This window comes from Lissotriton vulgaris, chromosome 2_1, assembly GCF_964263255.1.
Source record: "Lissotriton vulgaris chromosome 2_1, aLisVul1.2, whole genome shotgun sequence".
Classification (NCBI taxonomy): Eukaryota; Metazoa; Chordata; class Amphibia; order Caudata; family Salamandridae; genus Lissotriton; species Lissotriton vulgaris.
The window spans coordinates 974590989-974613752 of record NC_141687.1 but is presented as its reverse complement, the minus strand read 5'-3'; positions in this window follow the sequence as shown (position 1 = coordinate 974613752).

Here is a 22764-nt window from a genome sequence, read left to right as displayed (position 1 = left end):
GACTCAAAGACGATGAAGGCTGCTGGCGGGCAAAAGACACGAACAAATGGTTGCTACCTGACTCATACCTGATTCCCATATTGACTATGGCACACTCCCCTGCACACATAGGATCAGCCCCCATGATTGAACTTGTCTCCAGAGTTTGGCACAACAACAAAATCACGGACTCAGCCAAACGTCTGGTCCAACAATGCTTGATATGCTTGCAACATAACCCCGGGAAAGGAACTGTGGTACCCCGGGGAGGGTTTGGGGTCCCCAATCACCCGTTCGAAGTCCTGCAGATGGACTACATCCAACTAGACAGATGCCAAGGCCTGAAATACGTACTTGTTGTGGTGTGTGCATTCAGCAAATGGGTGGAAGCATACTCAACCCGTGATAACACTGCTATGGCCACTGCAAAAGTACTGATAGAAGAATGTTTCCCTCGCTACGGCCTTTGTCAAATTTTATGGAGCGACAATGGCCCCCACTTCATAGCCAAAGTTATCCAGCTCATCTTGAAAGGGCTGGGTGTAAAACAGAAGTTCCACGCAGTCTTCCACCCCCAGTCTGCTGGACTCGTTGAGCGACACAATGCCACACTAAAATTAAAACTAGCCAAGATAGTGGCTACCACCGGACTGAAATGGCCAGACGCTCTCCCACTAGCATTGCTATCGATGTGTTCCACCCCCACAAAACACCACTTGACACCTTACGAGGTCGTTTTCGGCCGACCCATGAGCGTCTGGTCTGCACCAAAACCGACTTCCATTCATGACGTTTCGGACGTCCTAATGTCTGATTACTTGTATAAATTGACTGAAACTCTGTCTGTCATTCACCAACAGGTGCTGCATGCCATCCCTGACGCTTCCAGGGGTCCCCGACACAACCTGCAACCCGGGGACTTCATACTGATAAAGAACTTCCAGCGCGCCAAGAGTCTGGAACCCCGGTGGACGGGCCCCTGGCAAGTCCTACTCACAACCCGAACAGCTCTTCGAGTGGAAGGAAAGCGGACCTGGGTGCATGCGCACCACTGCAAACGGATCCCCCCGACTCTGACGACGACCGAAGACGTGACCACCCAGGAAAAGCTCCTGAACAAAGACCGACCATCGCTGAATTGCTACCCAGACACAGAGACACTCGAACTTGCAAAGATTCCTGACCCTACCGTGCCATCCAAAGAAGGGTATAACCTGCGACGAAAGGAGAGAGTTTCGGCTAAGCAAACCATTGACTAAGTCATAATTCTCAGATCGGTGGCCTAACACTACAAAGGCTGTCAGGAGAGAAAGCCAGACGAGGTTTTTGGTTCTGCCCGCTACCGAGCTCCCTTGAAGATGATGGAAGCGCCCGATAAGAAGGTGATGGAAGCGCCCGATAAGAAGGTGATGGAAGCAACCGGACATCCGAAAATTCGCTACAGAAACCCAAAGACAGACAGAATCCACAGTTCAAAGACAATTGCACTTTTTATCACGATCCTCTTCTGCCTTCTCCTCATGACCACACTCTGGATTGTGGAAGAAAACGCACCCACTCATGAGACATTCCTGACCACTGCACAGCCCACCACCATGAAGGAACATTATTTGATCTCTCTCTCTCCCCAACTCCGAGAAAGGAGAAAGGAGTTTTGGAACAACTACTTTGTACAGCTGCTGCACCAGCACAATCTTGCCACCAATGCCACCAACTGCTGGATCTGTGGGTTGCTACCCCACGCTACTGGACATTCGATACACTTCATCCCTTCACCCTTCTCAATTCACGGCTCCTGCCTTGCTTGGCTGATCCTTCTGCAGGAGAGCTACAGGGACAATGCCACCTCCAGCAAAACCATGACGCATTTCTTTCATGAGGTCTGGCGAAACAAAACGAAGACACATTTCTGCCCGCAGACCTCCAACGACTCTATCCACATGGACATCCCTGCCAAAGAACGAATTGAAATGCAGGTGTTCATCAAACCGACCAGACCCACCTTCTCCTACCTTCGGAAACGAACCGCCGCCACCCTGACTGTGGCCCTATCTGTCATCAACGTCACAGGCCTTATGTGCATAGAAGGGCTTGGGACACAGTTGGTGGGCCGCAGTGCTTGCCACATCACCAGAACTTTGGATTCCACTGATCCACCTTCCTTTGTATCCTCTCCAAACATGTACTTTGTTTGTGGCACAAAAGCCTACACCTGGCTCCCCAAAGGCTGGGGGGGGCACTTATTTTATCTCCTTCATCCTTCCTCCGACCTATGTGGCTCCGGCGAATCACCATAGACAAAAACGAGCCAAGGAAATTGAACAAGCCGACTCTACAGGAGCACAGTTCCTCGACGCAATGAAGGGACTTGTTCCACTCTGGGGCCCAATGGCAAACAGCCGTGCCATCCGACATTTGACTCAGGCAGTCGAGACAACCATGAACATCACAGCTGGTATCCTTGCAAACAACACAGCCGAGCTTCAAGCGGTCCGCCTGGTGGCTCTCCAGAACCGCCTTGTTCTAGATGTGGTTCTAGCGGATCGTGGTGGAGCATGCCGCATTATTGGGTCCAGCTGCTGTACATATATACCGGACAATTCACCCTCAGGTACAAGGCCATCGAACATCTCCACAGACTCTCCTCAGAAGTTCACCAGGAACAGGAAGAATGGTCGCTTGGTGGATGGTTTTGGAGTACTGTTAAGAACTGGGGCTGGAGACTGTTTACCATTATCCTGATTCCTGTGGTTGTAATATGTGGGTTCTGCTTAGGAATTCAATGCCTGCCGCCTCTGTGTTCATTATGTGCGAATTGTATCTGCCCTAAGACTGTGGACTTTGGAAAGGAACGCATGGGAGCACTGTATGATGTTGAGGTTAGGAATTTAATGCAGATAGACCTTGAGTAGACAAGCTGGCTAGATATGTTGAAAAGGGAGGACTGTTAAAACCTAGACTGCAGTGTCAACATTATCGGCACCATCTTGCCCCCTTTTTGAGCCCATTCGTGAGCGTAAGCGGCAGCCATTTTAAATACCATGGCCTCTCGGCCCATCGCCGACAGCCAGCGCATCTCTCTCTCTCTCTCCTGACCTCGCAGGCATCCCCCGCGCGCTGACAGCCCCGCTCTCACATGCCTTAGGCCATAAACCCCTCTTCGGCACAACTCTGCCTCGGAACCCCATCCTGTTCCCAGCTCAACACCTCCCTCCATTCCTTTCATGATCCCGAGTCCTTTGATAAAACCCCCTTTTCCTCTATGCCCGATTGTCTTACTCATTCCCAGGCTGCCACCTGGCCCTGCGGATGCTGTTTATTGCCCCTCATACAGTAGGAAGCTTCTCCCATCAAAGGATCCCCGAGTTGATCAAAGCCCCCACCCCATGAGATCCGATCAACCACATACATTCCGTGAATCGGCGGAATGCCCAGCTGCGCAACAATCGTCACCTGTTGTGACCGGGGAGGGGACTTCAACTGTAAATGTGTGTGGGAACGGGCCTGAAGCGGGGATTCTGAGGATGTCCTTTCATACTTCAAAGCGTTTGCAAGAATGTGCCACATGCAATAAACTGTAATAAAGATCATAAACCTGTGTATAAGAGGCCAGGCCTCAGAGATGCGGTTAGAGCACCTCGAGAAGATACCCTGTTGTCTGATTTGATGTGTTCTGCTCCGTCGGAATAAAACTTCTGTTTCCTGCCTTCCAGTCTCCAGCGCCTGCCTCTTTGTTTGGTAATTCGAGTGGTATAGAGGCGGTTAGTGCCGGGCAACTTCGAAAAAGGTCGTCAGCCCCTACCTTTTTCCACATTACCACCAACTTCAAGTTGGTGGTAGTTTGCGATTTCCTTGAAAAATGCACTTTTATGCATTTTTGAAAGTGCCATGTGACTTACATACATGCCCTTAGGGCCTTAGGGAATACCTCCCCATTCATTCCTATGGGCCTAGAGCCTAAGGCCTCTAGGCCCATAGGAATGAATGGGGAGGTATTCCTTAATTGTGATTCGCAATTTGCGGTTCTCAATTAAGGAATATGTAGGATTTGCAAAATTATTTGCAAATCCTACATACATAGGGTTTTGCGATTCTCAAATAGCGATTCGCAAAAAATCGCTATTTGAGAATCGCAAATGGTAATTTTCATACATATGGCCCTTACTGCACATACGGAAAACATCGCACATCTCTAGTTTAAGTACTCCGAAGTTAGGAAAATATGCTGTTTGATCTCTTTTTACCCCATTCTGGAAATGCTTGAATTGAAATATGTGGTAACAGTACACCCGGTGTATACTGCACCAGGTGGTACCCACAGTTACTGAGTGGGTACTTATTTTCAGATATTGCGCTGAGCATGCAATGAGCCCGTTTGCATTTATACAGTGATCTCAGTTGTTTATGTTCAGTACAAATCACATATCTTGACCTAGTTTGTCAAGAGCGAGGGTGAATCACTGCGAAGTGTAGGAAGCACCTCCTTTACACATTATTATCACTTTCATTTCGCACTTGAAGATATTGGCAGGCAGATTCACGCCAGGAGTCGCTCGCTTTAGCAGTATTGAGGGGGCATGTGGGGGAACAGCAGATGCAGAGGAGTCCGGGTAAGCAAGAAATTAACAAGACAGCATTACTGAGGAAAGGTGACTCCCCCTGTGAAGTCAGTGACCGCATCACAAACATTTTTGACTGGTGCCATTTTTTGATGGTAAGTTAAGGCAGGGCTGGTGCAAATACCTTTTACTACCATATTATGCAAGCAGGTTTTTGGATGTAATAATATGTGACGATAATGTTTTGCTGCAAGTTATTTTGTGGCACTTTTTGTAGTTGTGATGTATTCAGAGGGCTTTCTGTACTGCTTTGTTTTTGTGCTGCATTATTGCAATGTGATGTTGTGACATCGTCCTGTGGTTGTTGTGTTCTGTTTTGACTATATGTTCTGTTGTGCCCCGGATATGTCTTATTGTGGTGCAATGATTATGTTATTGTACTTTCTCGTGTTGTTTACTTTAGATACATCAACAAATGTTGCTTCAGTTCCTCTCAGAAGCAGCATGTGCCTTGAAAGTTTCACTGATATGCAACCAATTTGCACTGGCTGAGGTGGTAATGGCGTAGTTTTGGGAATTTAGGGCCCCATTTATGAGGCCCCTTGCGCCGTCGCAACGCCACTTTTTGTGATGCTCCGGTGGCTCAGGAGCCTTTTTCATATTTACGAGGCAGCACTAAGCCACTTTTTTAGCTTAATGTTGCCTCGTAAATATTGTGCCCTTTAACGCAGTTACTGCGTTAAAAGGGCGTGCAATGGGTGTTGCTGGGGGCATTCCAGGCACCGTGGTGCAAAGGGTCCTGCACTGGCGCACGGGAGTCGGTTGTGCTCCAGCACAGGGGAAAAGGACAGGAGTGTGTTGTATCTCACAGATACAGCGCATTCCTGACCTTTTCTTTTGCCATAGGACAGCACAGCAGGAAGGCCTGCCGTGCTTCCCTACATCAAAACCTCATAAATGAGGCCCTTAGTTTTGCTCCAGCGTCTCTCCTATTTGAGACATAATTGAGCCCAAAACTGCAGCAGATAATGTTGGTAGTCAGCACTGGGGAAAGAAAGAAAGAAAGAAAGAAAGACAGAAAGAAAGAAAGAAAGAAAGAAAGAAAGAAAGAAAGAAAGAAAGAAAGAAAGAAAGAAAAAAAGAAAGAAAAGAAAGAAAGAAAGAAAGAAAGAAAGAAAGAAAAGAAAAAAGAAAGAAAGAAAGAAAGAAAGAAAGGATAACATTTAAATAGGGTGAAATAAAACCAAAATATGAAAATGAAGGAAATAAAGAAGTTTGAGGAAAAAGTTAAAAACGAAAAGAATTAAAAGGAGGGTTAGAGAAGGGGGAAAAGAGAAGAAGGAATGGAGTAAAAGGAAGAAATGATGGTAGACTGAGCAATCTCTGCCAGTAAACATCATGCAAATAGGTCAAAAGGCCAAGGTGGGAAGAGTTTGACCTTTTCTTTTCACCTTTTAATAGTGCGTGCTATATTTTTACACCATAGTTAAATTGAAGTAGATGTAAATTTGCATGTAAGAAGAATACAATGTTCTCCAGGTATATTATAGGTAACCTATATACTTATTTTAGAAAATCATTTTCTTTCAAATATTGGTATAGATGGCTGCATATTTCAGTTCTCAGAAGGAAGAACTGTCTTAGGAACAATGGTATATTTGCCCCCTCCTATGTGGGTTATTTTACCGGTAGGTGACTACTCGGTTTCAGAAAGGGGAAATGATAGGCCCACTGTTTTTGACCATACAAGGTGTACAGCAAGCACACCATTTTGCTTTCTATCGTCCCTGGGTTTATAGATATAGAGCTACATACGGTGCAGCATTGTGTGTGGTGCGAACTACAGTACTGAACCCTTTATTTCCAGGGCCATTATGATGATAATCTGAATATATCAACACAATCTATTTTCCACTTAATAATTAGTCATTCTAACAGGTAAAGTACATATTTGTCTGTAACCAGCTGCCTAACTAGTGTATGTATCTTATGTGAAAATACTGAGAAAAAAGTGATGGGGGAAATCTGAGGAACTGATAATTACTGTGGCTACATTCCAATCCATCGTTTTTAGCTCTTCTATGCCTTGCACAAAAGGGCAAGCAAACCACATCAGTCTCAGCTGTTCCCCCAAATGGACAATCAGGCCAAAACAGATGGGCAGTATCCATTTAGGCTGGAAATACAATGAATCACACATACGTTCAGCATAATTAGATTTTATACTAAAGTTGTAGTTGACTCCTTGGACCAGATTTAAAGAGATCACCACAGTCTGGGTACCCTAGGATGATAAAAGCATGTTTTGGCTACAGAGAAGATCTGAGGAGTCAGAGATAACTCAAAGTCAATTAATACACCAAAGTATTGAGCCACATCTGCAAAAGCAGGACAGGGTTCTTTAAGAGGACAGAGGAGAGCATTTATGTTAAGTTGTGCCACAAGACTGGGTTGTACTACTGAATATTGACCCCCAGGATATTGTGGTACAAGAATATTGAGGACAGAATATTGTGGTAGAAAATATTGAAAGGTAAATGCAAATAGTGAAGTATCGATTACTATTCCTAACTCCACATCTACGTACCTTGAAAACTACATGTATCGCCAAGGTACATATATGTCGAGTTTGGTATGTAAAATATAGACTTACTTATCTGTCTATTTTTTTGTTTCTATATTTTGTGTTTGCTATCGTGGCCCATTGATATCCTGGTGTCAATATTCAGGGTGCATACCTAAGACTTGTAGCAAAATGTGGTTGCAAATAGAGCATTGACTTTTCGTGACCATTCTTTCTTTTTGTAATGTGACCCAGGTAATTTTAGATCACATCTTAAAATCTCTAGTCCCAAGGGGTCACAGAAGGATTTGCCCAACAAACAGTGCCTAATTTGAGCTGGTGGTTTCTGGTGAGCATTGGCACTTAATCATCAACACCGGCACCCTTCATGAGTAGCAGTAAAGGACATGTTCATTTATGGGAGACTAGGGGCCCGATGTAGGTAATATTGATTTACCGATTTTTTATTACCGAATTTTACCAATTCGGTAATTGAAAATCGGTAAATCAATGTGGTTGACATGTAGGTATTTCCAGATGTGGAAATACCGATTCTGTAACATTCGGTATTTACCGATTCTGTAAATACCGGTATTTACCGATTCTGTAAATACAGAATCGGTATTTCCCATTGATTCCTATAGGCTTCAAAGCCCATAGGAATCAATGGGAAATACCGATTCTGTATTTACAGAATCGGTAAATACCGAATTTTGCAAGGGTGCAGGGGGTGTCACTTTGACACCCTCTGGCACCCCACAAATAGGCATGTGCACCATGTGGCACACAGACATGCCCTAAGGGCATGTCTGTCTGTCACATGGCTAGGTGTGCATGCACACATGTGCATGGACACCTGAAATCGGTATTTTACCACACAATAGGATTGTGTGGTAAAATACCGATTTTGTAGGGCCTTTGGGACTCAGAAGAGTCCCACCTACATCTGAGATTTACCGAATCGGTAAAAATACCGATTCGTTATTTTACAGAATCGGTAACTTTACCGAATCGGTAAAGTTACCGATTCTGTAAAATTGTGCCCCTACATTTCAAATCATGTATACCGGTCGGTAACGGCCGAAAATACAGATTTTCGGCCGTTACCGACCGACCTACATTTGGCCCTAAGTGGGTTTCCTCAAATCACAGGATGTTGAGCCCACGCTGAGACTCGCACCTGGTTCCCCAGGTCCGAAGTTGGCCACTCTGGCCATTATGCCACATCTTCTCCACTTTCATGGTTAGTAGTTGGTTTTATTTTAGGTGGCGCTAACAGGAGATATGGGCTGGTCCTGACGAGAGCCCCGGCACTCATGTTTTTTGCAAATTGACCACTGCCAAGGAATATTATGAGGTCGCTATTTGCAGCCCCGGATGATTGGCTAAAAACACACAGATGGTGGGTGGACTGAAAGGATCAGCAGACCACAATCTCTATGTTTTGCATTTCCTAATGGGAAGCTTTTTCTTAAAGCAGACTGTGCTCTTTAAAGGAACCTGTGTTGGTTTAAAAAACATAAAACTCCCTGCTCCTATGGGATCAGACGTTCTTTTGTTGCCGATCAGCTTACAGATTTTACAATAATATTTACATTCATTTTATATATATATTCTATCGTTTTTATTAACTTTTTAAAGGACTCTTTACAGCATCAAGCAGCAAGTGTAAAATCTGTATAAATGGGACCCAGTAAGAGCAGATAGTTCAATACAACAAGCACTGTGACATAGCCACTCATGCATATTAACATTGGCTACATCAATATGGTAAAAAAGGCACAGAACAACAGCACCAAAATGTGTGATGCTGCGTATCATGGTTGCTATTGGAGAAGAACAGTAGAACAACTAAAAACACAGTAACTGGGAGAGTGGGGAAAACGCTATGCACAGTTACAGGAAACCTTTAGCAAAGGCTGGGGCAGGAGCCAGTGTGACGATGATGGGCTATGATTGAGTCTCAGCAGTGGGTGTCCAGGAGCCAATCAGGGCAATGTGTGAACTGCAAGTGGGTGAGAAAGTCAAGTAACAAAAAGAAAGCGGCTGAATGAGTAAAAGGTGGGGTGGAGTTCGAGAGTGAGATGAGAGAGCACAGAGAGTTGCTCGTGGTGACTCTTAATAGGAGATTGGGCGGTGCCCTTGCGGGACGCACAAGTAAGGAGATAATGCCGCACGACCAATGTTTTGGCACACGCCTATAAGGTAAGGTGTAGCCCTTGGCCTGGGTGTGAAAGGTTTCAATGAGCTAATGCCAGGTCATTGACAAAGAGTATTTCCAGAGACCTCTAGCCTCCTCGCCATGGAGAAGAGCGCTATCAGTGTCCGCCCAAGATATGACAACAGGGTGCCATGCAACCACTGAATGGGGCACTGCCGAATTCCAGAGGCACGTAATGGACCTCAGTGCTAAGATAAATGCCAAGTCAAGGAAGCAAGGCCTAGCCTTGTGATGGTTTTAAATCGCTTAATGAGACCAGGGCGGTGACATCCCTGCCACACAGATTAGCATACCCTGAAAGCATCTGTAGGTAATCTATAATTGCGGCCTAGTAGGTTGTTAATGCAGGGCAGGCCAAGAGCATATGCTGCATGCCAGCAACCATTGTCTGGCTACTGGGGCAACAGGATCCAGATCTCGAAAATGGGCCATTGATCTACCCAGGGGTCAAATAGGCCCTATGTGGAATATAAAATTGTATGATTTTCGGCTCGGCATTTTTGAGTGACGGCGTGCTTCTATTCAGCATCATTAAGTTTCCTAGTAAGATCCGTCTCCCACCTAAAGCGCAGTATGTCTAAGGGGTGGTTGCAAGTGTGACATCAGCACTTTAGTTAGCCAGTTTATGAGATGTTGCCTGGTGCCCATTGTGTGGAGTGCCTGCAGTGGGTGGTGAGTGTGAGGTTTCCCTATTACCATCTGCCCTGATGGCGGAGTGTGTGTAACAGGTATTACAGGTTACCATTTTCAGAAACCAATCGGTGGGGGGCGAACGGTCGCCTTGACTGAGCTTTATTGATGCAGGGGGTCAACATTGTCCTGAAATACCCCCAAAAATAGTTTCATTTGGAAGTACTGGACTCTTTAATCATCCATTAATTATGGAGAACAAGAAATCTCTGTTTTTAAACATTGGAGACAATACAGCATCATAAGAGTGTATCTCGTGACTGGGCCCGAAGAAGTCCCTCGGAGGGACGAAACGTGTTGGCTACACCATAAAGAATTAAAAGAATAAAGGATTATTAAGAAAATGTAATACATGTCTCCATGACATTTCATGTATTTGACCAAATGAGAATAATGATCTTGGTAAATTGATTTGTGTTTTGAAATAAGCGTGTGCAGATCATCTTCCTGCTATTACAGTTTAGAAAGTTTCCTTGAGGCACACCGTACAGCTCCATAAGCTTCTCAAAGGCGAGAAGTGATCCCTTAGTAAAAATAGCTCCCAAAGTCTCAATGCCCAGTGTGTAAAGTTAGAGTCAGAACATTTCTTGCATGCACCAGATTAAGAATTGGGGTGACTGGAGAATAGGGGAGGACCCACCCTCATGATGCTGAGAGCTCTGCAGTAACATATTTATGCAACCCAATTGCGTTGGGGAGAGGGTCATGCAGTGCAGCCCAACAGACAGAAGGGCTGAAGCAGTTCAGCCATTGTCCACAATGCCTGTGTGGTTGCAGTATCATCTAGGCTGATGCCCACAAAGCAGGTACCCCAAGATCACCTTTATCAAGCGACTCCAGGTTAAGGGATCAGAAGAATGAAGTGGTTAAGCAGAGTGGTAGGTTGACAAAACAATTAAAGCATAGTCAGCTTTGAGAGTGCAATTCTACCCATTATGAACAATACTATGAGGATGGGCAACCCAATAACCTCAAGGGAACTAGGGTATCAACACCGAATAAGGTAAATTGCTATCCCCTTGTAAGCAATTTGCCTTGTTTGTTATGAACAATGGCAAAGTTTGCCAGAATGCCCAAAACACTATAAGGGCACGAGTTCCATTTCTATCAAGCAGATCTCGATCAGAATGCTATATACATATGCCTAAATATTTGAGGGTATGTGGTTGCCAGCAAAGGGTATTCCAGTGGAATCATGCAGGCCGAGGGGAAACAGCAACATTTCTGCCACTTAAGATGCAGGCCGGGTACCCCACAAAACTCGCCAAGAGTCATTGCAATATTCTGACAGCCTGCCATGATGTCCCTGACATACAGAATATTCTATGTACACAGAAACCACAGATGTGCAATATTCTGACAGCCTGCCATGATGTCCCTGACATACAGAATATTCTATGTACACAGAAACCACAGATGTTCTGTCTCCTAAAGGGAGAACCCGATCACAAAATGCAATTTGATGCCAAGAGGCTCAGTTGCCAAGGTGAAGAGGAGAGGGAGAGAGAGCACCTCTGTCTGGTACCCCTGTGCATGATGATGAGTTATGATCTATAGCGGTACATGAGGACGCACACCGTGGGACACGTATAATTTAGTTGAATAAGTTATACTAGGCGATTGTCTAGTCCCAAGAGACAGAGCTGCTCAAATAGTTAGCACCAATCTAGGGAATCAAATGCCTTTCCCAGATCCAGCACACAACATGTTGACCTGAGAAAAAGAGTGCAGGGGAAAACTCTGTGATGCAAAATAACCTGCATATACTCAGGGACGTGCTATGGCCTGGAAGAAAGGCGTTTTAGTTGGGATGGACTAGAATGGGAATTAAGTGCAATAGCCAAACTGTTATGACATTAGTCAGGATCTTATTTTGTATGCATTTTAGATATGATGTTGAGCAGGAAAAACAGTCTGTATTTAGATGTACCATTTTATCACTTGTCTATAATATTTCTTTTAAAATCTCACCATGCCTTGAGTCAGTAACACCTCCTTTTACTATAGTCATTTACACAAACGACCTAAGATAGAGGTCCACCAAATAGCATTTGCTTTAAAGAGAACTACAAGTAGGCAACCATGATCACCTGCCTGAGGTGGTTTTTCTTCAACAGTTTTTGCAAAAGGCCCCACCTCCAGTAGTTCAAAAAGACTGGAATCAGGCTGATAAGGACCATCTGCTATGAAAGGCATTATTTCAGAAATTGTTCCATTATAGCTCATGGATACAATTCTTTCAGATTTTGTCTGGAGTAAAACTCCCAAAAATTTATGAATAGGCAGAAAATTTCCCATTTATTAGGATCCAAAATTTCCATGAGTCGGTCCTTCAAGTGCCAACTGTCTCTACACAAAGGGCTTTTAAATAATCAATTTTGTTGTGGAAGAGAAGAATTCTTACTCATCTTTAAATTATTTCAAGGCATTGAGGAGTGAGACACTATTTTAAGCCGCCTCCTAAATCTTTTAAGTAAGCCTATTGACAATCAGCGTTAAAATCTGCACTGGGGCATTCCCTTTTTTCAGACACACGTTTATCTGGTTTCGTAATATTATGTTTTAGACAATTCATAATAATGAATTCCCTATACCAGGGCAGCTCATGATTTCCCAAATTCCTACTTTGCTAGTTTTTTTAATTTACATTCTTAATAGATTCAAGAGCGGTCTCATTGAGACAGGTTCTCTTCCTATGTGTACAGTTTGAAGGAAAACTAGAAACTGAAATACATTGACATAGGTTTTGTTAAGCTGTGTATTTAGGGCCATACGGTCACACTTACTTAAATCTAATATTCTAAAAAGTTTCACATTCAAAAAAATTCAATTACGACGAATACAAAATGTCCTTTGTGAATACTGAAAGTCGTAAAGTTCGACTTTCTGCATTCACAAAGGGGATTTACGAGTAGTTTCTGAGAAATGTAAGGATTTCTTAGATGTACAACTGTGGCCGCGGTGATCCACAAACCTCCTGATCTTGTGCCTGAGATCTGATTGGCTGCCAACACTTCAAACCAGGAAGTGTTGGCAGCCATCTTGTGACTCGGTTGAACTGAGTCACAATAAAAAAGATTAAAAAAAAGAGAAGAGATAGGGTAGAAACACCTTGAACCCTTAGCCTGTTCAGGGCCAAAAATAGCATTTTTTTTATTTTTCCAGGAGACACAGTGGACTATCAAATTTGGCTTAAAAAAATAAAAGGAAGTGTGGTCTGCCTTGCATCATTTAGTTTAGCCCCCAGGTGGGCCAGGTCCCGGGAGCAAGACAAAATAATGAGGATGGGCCTGCGTGTGTCCTCACCAGCTGGCCCGGTGACCAGCTTCCACCTGGGGCTGATTCTGTCAAATGTGGGGGAGCCACACACCCCCCACTGCCCCAGGGACCGCCATCTCCCTGGAGCTACATTAAATTAAATTGTGGGGGGGGACTCCAGACCTCCACGCTAACCTGAGGACCACCACCTCCCTGGGGATTAAGATTTGTTGGACGGGGCTGGTGCTACCCCCTCGTGGAGCCGTAAATGGCCCTGGGGACCCCTAACCCCCAGGACCGGCTCTAGCAATACCCACAAGTGCCCTCCAGCAGTGCTCTTGGCAAGTCATAGTAAACTTTTCTCCGGTTCATGGAAGCTTGAGCAGCAAAAATGTTCTCCCTTCCATGAAGTGGAGCAGAATTGCTTTTGGGCAGAGGGAGCTTGATGTCAGCAGCTCCCTCTGTCTAAAAGCAATGCCGGCTCCCGCAGGTGACGGCAGCCGGCAAGGACCGTGGGGGCCTTGGGGCTCCCCTAGCTGTCTGTAATTACCTGTACATTTGCGGGGGTTGGGGTCCCCGGGACAATATCGGCCCGGGGAGGGGGATGCGTTGGCCCCCTCCCCATTTAGGAAAAATAATTGTTGAAGGCCTGCCCCGGGCCTAAATAGGCCTGGGGAGGAGGTCCGCGCAGCCCCCCTCCAATGTAGAAACCCGGGGGGGTTGGGGTCCCAGGGGCCGACATCGTCCTCGGTAGGGGGACCACTTGCCACCTTCTATTTATAAAAAAAAACGAAATGGGTATGCCCCAACGGGTGGGGTCCCCGGGGCCAATATGGCCCAGGAGGAGGGCCCCTCGACCTCTCACCCATTGTAATTTATTACAAATATTGGCCAGGCCCCCTCCATTTTTTTTAATAATTTTTTTTTAATGGATCAGACCCCAGGGGATGGGGTCCCAGGGGCCCAAAATGGTCCAGAGAAGGAGGGCCATGTAGCCCCACCTTCCTAAAAAATCTCTGTATATAAAAAAAAGCCCCAAATCATTAGAGGCCCGCCCACTTTTCCACTACTTTGCAAATATACCACCTGGTGCGCTCCTAATTGGGGTATGAAGTCCCCTTGGCTGCTGAGGATCCTTAAGAGTGAAGAAAACCTCCTGTTACCTCTAGTAAGCTCCACACAGTGGGATTGCTGAAAGGTGGTCAGAGGCCATGCCTCTTTTTCCACCACTCTGCAAGCATGCCTCTTGGCCCTCTGCTGGTGGGGGAATGACATCCCCTTGCCTTCTGAGGGCCTTAGGACTAAAGTGGACATCGTTCCCCAAGCAGCAGTGCACCCAGAGTTGTGTTTGTAGAGTGATGGAGAAAGGGAGGTATGGCCTCTGGCCACATCTCAGCAAAACAGCTGTGTGGGCCTTACTGGAGGTAACAGGAGGGCTAGTTGGCCCCCAAGCACCCACAAGAGCCAAGGGGACTTCATCCGCCAATTAGTTGTGCGCCAGGATGCGCATTTGCAAACTAGTGGAGAAAGTAAGTGTGGCTTGCTATCAGGTCTCAACAATCCTGTTTTATGGGACTTTATGGATGTATTAGGAGGGGTAGGTGGCCCCCAAGGGCCCTCAATAGAGAAGGGGACTTCATTCCTTTACTAGCAGTGTGCCAGGAGGTGCATTAGCAGAGAGGTGGAGAAAAAAGCGTAGCCTGCTATTAGATCTCAGCTATCTGGCTGTATTGGACTTACTGGAGGTGATAGGAGGGGTGTTTGGTCCCCAGGGACATCCTTGGGGGCTTACTACCCCTCCTGTGACCACCAGCAAGTTCCAGAAAACAGGATTGCTGAGAAGTTGCCAGAGGCACGCTCCTTTTCTCCACCACTCTGCAAACATGCCTCCTGGCACACTACTATTTGGGGGATGAAGCCCCCATGGCTCCAGAGGGAATTTGGGGACCAAGAAGCCCTCCTGGCACCTCCTGTAAGTCCCACACAGCCAAACTCCTTTGAGCTGGTTGGAGGTCCCGCACCCTTTCTCCACTACTCTGCAAACATGACTACTACTTTAAAAACCATAAAAATTCACTGAAAAAACATAGGTTACAGGGACGCTATAGTTAGGCTACATTTCACTCATACAAAACCAGAGAAATTTAGCTGTTATAGTTAGCCGAGTTAACTATAACTCATGCCCTCACAATGCACTGCTTATGACCTCACTTATTACATCACTCATGACATGGTCAGTGACATCACTTATGACATTTCAAATTACATCAGTCATGACATCATCCAGTGACTGTGAGTGTTTTAAAAAAAACTATGTGTTAAATACACATAGCAAGGTTTATTGGTGAATCAGCGGGTATATGAGTGTATGGATGATTCAGTGGATGAGTGTCTGACGGTATAATTGAGTAATTAGGTGTTTCAGTGAATGTATGGGTGAGTGACTGGTTTTGTAAATGTGTCTGTCAGTTTAAGTCTAAGTGGGTGTATAGGTTAGCGGGTAAGAGTATGGCTATATGGGTGTTTCATTGGTTGTCTGAATACCTCTACTGTTGTTTGGGTGTCTCTATGTGTCAGTGAGGAGGTGTGTGACTGCCTTTATGGATGAGTGAGTGTGTAAGTCAGTGGCTGTATCGGGTAGTGTGTGTGTGAGAAGCTGCATAGGTGAGTGAGTGTCTGTATCGTAGTGTCAGTGATTGAGTGCAAGTGTCAGTATGGATGATTAACTGGGTATATGAAAGGAAGTATAGGTGAGTGACAGGGTACATGATTGACTGTATGCGTGAGTGAGTGAATGTGAAGAATGGTTATATGGATGAGTGCATGCTTCTATCAGTGACTGTATACGTGAGTGAGTATGTGTTACCATTTGTGTGAGTAAGTAAGTGCCTGTGTGTGTAACTGTTTGGGTGAGTAAATGGCTGTGTGGTTGACTGTTTGGGGGAGTGTCTAGGTGTGTGAGTAGTTCTATGGGTGACTCACTCAGTGTGTGAGTGCCTATATGGGTGTATGAATACCTGTGTGGGTGTATGAGTGAATATATCAATGGTTGTATTAGTGAGTGAGTGGGTTTATGAGTAGAAGTATGAGTAGCAGTATGGGTGAGTGAGTGGATGTGTTTGTACAGTCTACAGATACCCCAGACCCCAAACGCAGTTCAATCACTCCATCTCCGACTTAATCAGCACACACGCCCTCGCCTCCATGGACTACATTCTCCTTAGGGACCAGAACTTCCACCTTGAGAACAACAACGGCTCCAACTCTTCCACCCTGATCAACAACCTGGCCAACCTCAGATTCAGACAACTCATCACAACACCCACCCACTCCGCCAGCCACACGCTTGACCCCAACTTCTCAGCAAGCTCCCACGTCTTCTTCAACCGCACCACCGAACTCCACTGGACTGACCACCGCTGCATCTACTTCACCTTCCGGAAACCCACCATAGACCACAGCACCCAGCAGATGCCCCACTGCAGCTGGACCAGCTAACCACCGCCCTCACCCAGATCCCACTCGCAGACCCGACCGACCCCGACGCTGCAGCCCAGAGCATCAGACAGCGGATCGACGATTGCGCCAACACCCTTGCCCTGCTCAAGAAGCCCTCCAACACCCACACCAGCAAGAGAGCCAGCTGGTTCACTGAAGACCTCCAGGCCTCCAAACTCCAGGCCGAAAACTAAAAAAAAACTGTATCCGTGAACGAACACCGGAAAGCCACACAGCCCACACAAACACCACCCGTAGACACCACCACCTCATCAGATCCGCCAAAAGGACCTCCTTCAAAGACCACCTAGACAACAACACACACAACATGAAAGAGCTCTTCAACATCATGAAGGAACGCTCCAACCCCAGCTCCATCACCAACGACATCCGACCGTCACAATTCTTGTGCGAGTCGATGGCCATCTTCTTCCATAGCAAGATCGCAGACATCCATGACAGCTTCGATGCCGTCTCCACCCCAGCAACCGCTGAGACCCCCGCTCCCACGAGCACCACCCTCACCAACCACGTGCTCGCCTGGACCAGCATCAATGACGATGACACATTCAAGATCATGAACACCATCCACTCTGGATCCCAGGAAGACCTCTGCCCACACCACATCTTCAACAAAGCCAGCAGCACCATCGCACCCCATCTCCAGAAAACCATCAACATCTCCTTCGAGACAGCAACCGGAGAGCTGGAAGCACGCAGAGATCAACGCCTTACTCAAGAAACCCAAGGCAGACCCCAAGGACTCCAAGAACGTCTGCCTCATCTCCCTGCTCCCGTTCCTGGCGAAGGTCATCGAAAAGGCCGTCACAAACAACTGACCAGCTTCTTTGAGGAGAACAGCATCCTGGACCCAACCCAGTCTGGGTTCCACAGCAACCACAGCACCAAAACTGCCCTGGCTGCTTTCTGCATGAAGCAGTGTTTTGCTAGCAGTTTGTTTACGAAACAATCTAGATACGACTTGATTGTTGACCACAGTAATCAGTGTGTCCAGAAACTCCACACAGTTTTTACTGATGTTTATCACACATTTTAGATTATACTCATTGATGTTAAGTAGGGAAACAAAGTTGGTAGCCTGATCCGGACTTCCTTGCCATATAATAAAAACGTCATCATTTTAATGTGACCAAAGTTTAACATGGTTATTATACTGTTTGCAGACAGTGGGCATCTGCTGCTCCTAACACCACATCAAAAGTTTGGCATAACTAGGAGCAAAGCAGGAGCCCATGGCTGTTCCCTTGTTTCTGTCTGAAAAATGTGTCATTGAAAATGAAGAGACTGTTATCTAAGCAAAATCCAATCATAGATATTAACATATCTGTATACTGCAGAAAAGAAATGGAATTGTCTGAAAGCCTGAATGGCATCTGCATGTTTTATGGAACTGTACAAACTACCATGTTTATCAGAAGAAAGTTGTCTTCCCAAGCTACACCCTTGATTTTATTCCGAAAATCTTTATTGTCCTGTATGTAGGATGGTAACATCTCTACATAGGGACGTAAAAAATATTGAATATATTTTGAGGTGTGTTTCTACAATGACTCCATGGAAGACACAATAGGTCCCCCTGGTGGTCTCAGTGGATCCCTATGGAGTTTCAGTAGAAGATTTAGTATGGCTGCCCAAAAGATAGGCATACTCATCCCACTCTAGAAGACCCTTTTTGTGCCATATTTTTACAAATCAAAATACAGAGTATTAGAACTTTCAATATTTTCTTTGGGAATTCTCTCGTAGCATTCTAGATTGTTCAATTGTTGCATGCCCTCCTGTAAGTAGTCTTCAATGTTTAGTAATATGACATTTCCTCTTTGTCTGTTTGACGGACAACCACACTGTGATTGGATTGCAAGTTTTTCAAGGCTAATATCTCTTTCTTGGTCAAATTGTCATTTTTCCAATTCTTCCTTTTGGCAAAATTTTTCAGGTCTTTAATCACCAATGTTTCAAACATGTCAATGGCACATGGAGGGAGAGAGGGATTCAAAGTCGATTTAGATTCAAGTTAATTAGGGCAACTCTCACCTACCTCAAAGCCCATGGATTGTGCATCAGAAAGTGTATAGTCAGGGTCATCGGTATTCAGTTCATTCAAAGCAATTAGAGTCTCAAATTCCCTTATAGTTAGAATATTGGTGCTAGGCCATGTAGCAGTAATAGGAGCTATGGTGGCATTGGCTTTCAATTTATGCCACTTATGCAGCTTTAATTTCCTCACAAAGTGGAATAGATTGATTCTACCTTGTGGATAGCCAAAGGGGGTGGTTGGACAAAAAGAGAGCACATACTGCAAAGCATTCAATTCTACATAGTTTTATGGATGTTTAGAAAGGTTTGCCACATTGTTGTTCTTAATTTTCCTCGTTGCTTCCGACCCCTTGTTTCCATTTCCATTGGGGCTACTGCTGCTCTCGCTCCATCGACCTCTACTTGTTGTTTTGTTTTGTAGATTGCTTTTTCTCCACTTGTTTTTCCTCTTTCTTCTTCTCTCCCGCTTTGGGCCCTTCCACTGCCCTGTCCTCTGTCCGTCTGCCAGTTTTAAAGAATCTTGCTCTTAATCAGCAGACGTAATTCCTCCCCAAAATTTGTCAGAAAGAATGAAACTTTTTCTCCCACTGGCATACCATCGTCTGAGACATCACTCTCACTAGTATCGTTTTCAGGATCACACAATGCCGTGGGTTTCTTCAGATGGTGTTACTCTCAAATAATTTCTTACTTTATCATATCTGTGATTGAAAGTGAATATTCTTCCAACTTGATAATCAATTTGATCTCTTGTGAATTTCCTTTCCTTTTTTGCAATAATCTCCTCCTCATATTTTTCAATTCTTCTTGTTATATCTCCTAATTTGGTTGTGAATGTATCCATACTTTCTTCTTCCTTGATTTCCTCTTTTAATTATTTTATTGTTCTTAAAAGGATTTCACATTCTTTCCATGCAAACTTGATCTAAATAGACATCATACGATTTGAACAGTCCATCAGATTAGTTGCCCACTCCTTTGTTAACTCAGGATCCGGTTCCTCATATGAGGGAGCAATTAGAATCCTCAAGCCACGCGGGACTCTTCCTTCTTCCAATATTTTTCCAGGGTTATGGCCTCCCACCATTTAGTTGTTTCCTTTTTCATCATTTTTTCTAGTTTCTGATATTTCTGATTTAGTGAGGTAGGAGAAGCATCCCCTTTGAATTCTGCACTGGATTACTGGCTCTATTGAACATAGTATTACCTCATAGCCTTCGTCGTGCTTCTGCATTTTCTTCCATATCGGTTGTATCTGGATATCTTTATTGAGATAATATTATCACTTGCAAATAACTATCCCCATAGTCCATGACAAAAAGTAGTCCTAAATGGTTTGCCTCATTGTGCGTGGATGCCTAAAGCCCAGGTCTCTCAATTGCGGACCCTGACTACCTGGAAGACCTTGCAATAGACTGGAAAGTTTAAACTTGCAGGGTGCAGTTGAACAAATTGAAAAGAGGGGGGGAAGAGGAGGGGAACATGCAGCAGACAACCACCGCTCAGCTCACCTACTCCAATGCTTTGGTGCTTCAGTGCCAAGAATCGTCAGGTGCACTAGTGCTCGTGTAATCCCGCGACCTTTGCTTTGACTTCTGTGTGAGCAAAAGTCACTTTCCTTCTGTTCGCCTTGCGTTCTTCCCTACGTGCAGCAATTTCAGAATCATGGCCAACTGGCCAAAGAAATGTCATTGAATTCACACACCTTGTGAAAGCGGGAACTCCTCAGCAATGGTGCGGCCAGGGTACGAGGACACCCTGTATTTCTTTAAACTCACCAAACAGCAAGGCTACGATGCGCACACTCCTTCCGCTCAACAGGAAGCTCATTCCATTAGGTGGATGGGGTAGTTTATTAGAAGATCCAAGTCGAACACCCAACTCGTTTCGGCGTTTGTATGCCTTGATCACGGGTAAGGGAAACTACGTTTTTCTGCACCATTTCAATACAAATTACGTGCAATGTATAAATGTGATAACAGTGACAACAGTAAACAGACTGATTGAAGTGATGTGCAGTTCTTTTTATGTTGGCCATTTTGTATTAGCAACTTCTGTCATTCTACAATAGATACTAATGCATCGTAAAGAGAATATATATGCTCACAATGATCGTAATAATCTTATAAATGTCACAAATGAATAAACACTTGCATCTGTGAAACAGAAATATATAAATTCATAAAATCAATTTATCCTCAATGCAATCTTGATAACATTTCAGCATTGGGCTGTTGCCATAATTCAGCCATAACGGTACCAGTATCCGGGTTTACACTGGAATATGCCTACCAAAGTGCTAATATTTAGAATTATTGAAAGGTAATGCCATTTACTTAGACCGCTAGCAAATTACAAAGCGGTCACATGGTAATTCTCTTCTAGCATAAGGGCATGCGTAATGCTAACAGACTGTCTGGTTCACAAAAATGCACAATCAGTTTGCAATGTTAAATAATATGCAGAATTATTTGAGAGACTTAGTTAGAATTTTGTTAGGCTCAGGTTTAACTCGTACAAAACCAGAGAACTTCAAACTACAACTTACGCCCTCACAGTGCACTGCTTATTACCTCACATATTACATCACTCATGACATGGTTAGTGAAATCACTGATGACATCATCCAGTGACTGTGAATGTTTTTAAAAAGTTTATGTGCGTTAAATATATATGCCAAGGTATATTGATGAATCAGTGAGTGTATGAGGCCTGTATGGATGATTCAGTGGGTGCATGACTGACTGTATAAGTGAGTGATTAGGTGTCTCAGTGAATGTATGGGTGACTGACTAGGTTGTGTGAATGTCTGTAAGATCTGTCAGATGGTGTCTACGTGGTTTTAGGGGTTGGTGAGTGGGTATGTGAATGGCTGTATGGGTGATTAATTGGTTGTCTGAGTACCTGTATGGGTATATGAGTGTCTGTGTGGGTGGGTGAGAGGGTGTGTGACTGCCTGCATTTATGAGTGAGTGAGTGTGTGTATGGCTGTGTCAAGTGATTGAATAGATGAGAAAGTGATATATGGGTGAATAACTGAATATGTGAAAGGCAGTATAGGCATGTGTTCAAGTATATGAGTGACTGCATGTGTGAGTGAGGGATTGTGATAGTGGCTGGTTTTGTGAGATTGTGTTTGTGTGAGTGACTGTATATGTGAGTGAGTATCTGTTAGTATCTGTATGAATTAGTGACTGGATGTGTGTATAACTGTAAAGGTGAGTAAATGGCTATGTGATTGACTGTATAGGTGAGTGAGTCGGTGTGTGAGTAGCTCTATGAGTGACTGGCAGTGTGTGAGTGGATGTATGGGTGTATGAGTGGATATATCAGTGGCTACATTAGTGGGTGGGTGTATGATTGGCTGTATGGGCAACTGAGTGAATATGTGTGTAGACCTATGAATCAGTGAGTGGGTATGTAAGTCCTGGCATGGGTCTGTCAATGGTTTTGAGAATGTTAGTGTGGACGTTGGACTGGGTGTATGAAAGATTACATGAGGGTGTAACTGGGAGCGTCAGAGAATCTGTGGATGATGTTATCAGTGATATCATCAGTTATGTAATTTGAGATGTCATCAGTGATGTCATCAGTGATGTCACTGAGCATGTCATGAGTGATGTAATTTGTGAGGACGTAAGCAGCGGATTGTGTGGGCACGAGTTATGGTTAGCTCAGCTAACTATAACTGCTGAATTTCTATAACTGCTGAATTTCGCTGGTTTGTACAAGTGAAACCAAAGCCGAACAATGTAACCTTTGTTTTTTTCAATGAATTTCTAAGTTTTTTTTATTCCATTTCCTAACTATAAAGTAACTTTACCCATTGTTTTTTGCAGTGAATTTCTAAGGTTTTTAAAATGCTAATTTCTAAGTATAACGTCATATTACATTTTAGTTGTTAACCATAATGTCCCTGTAACCTTTGTTTTTTTCAG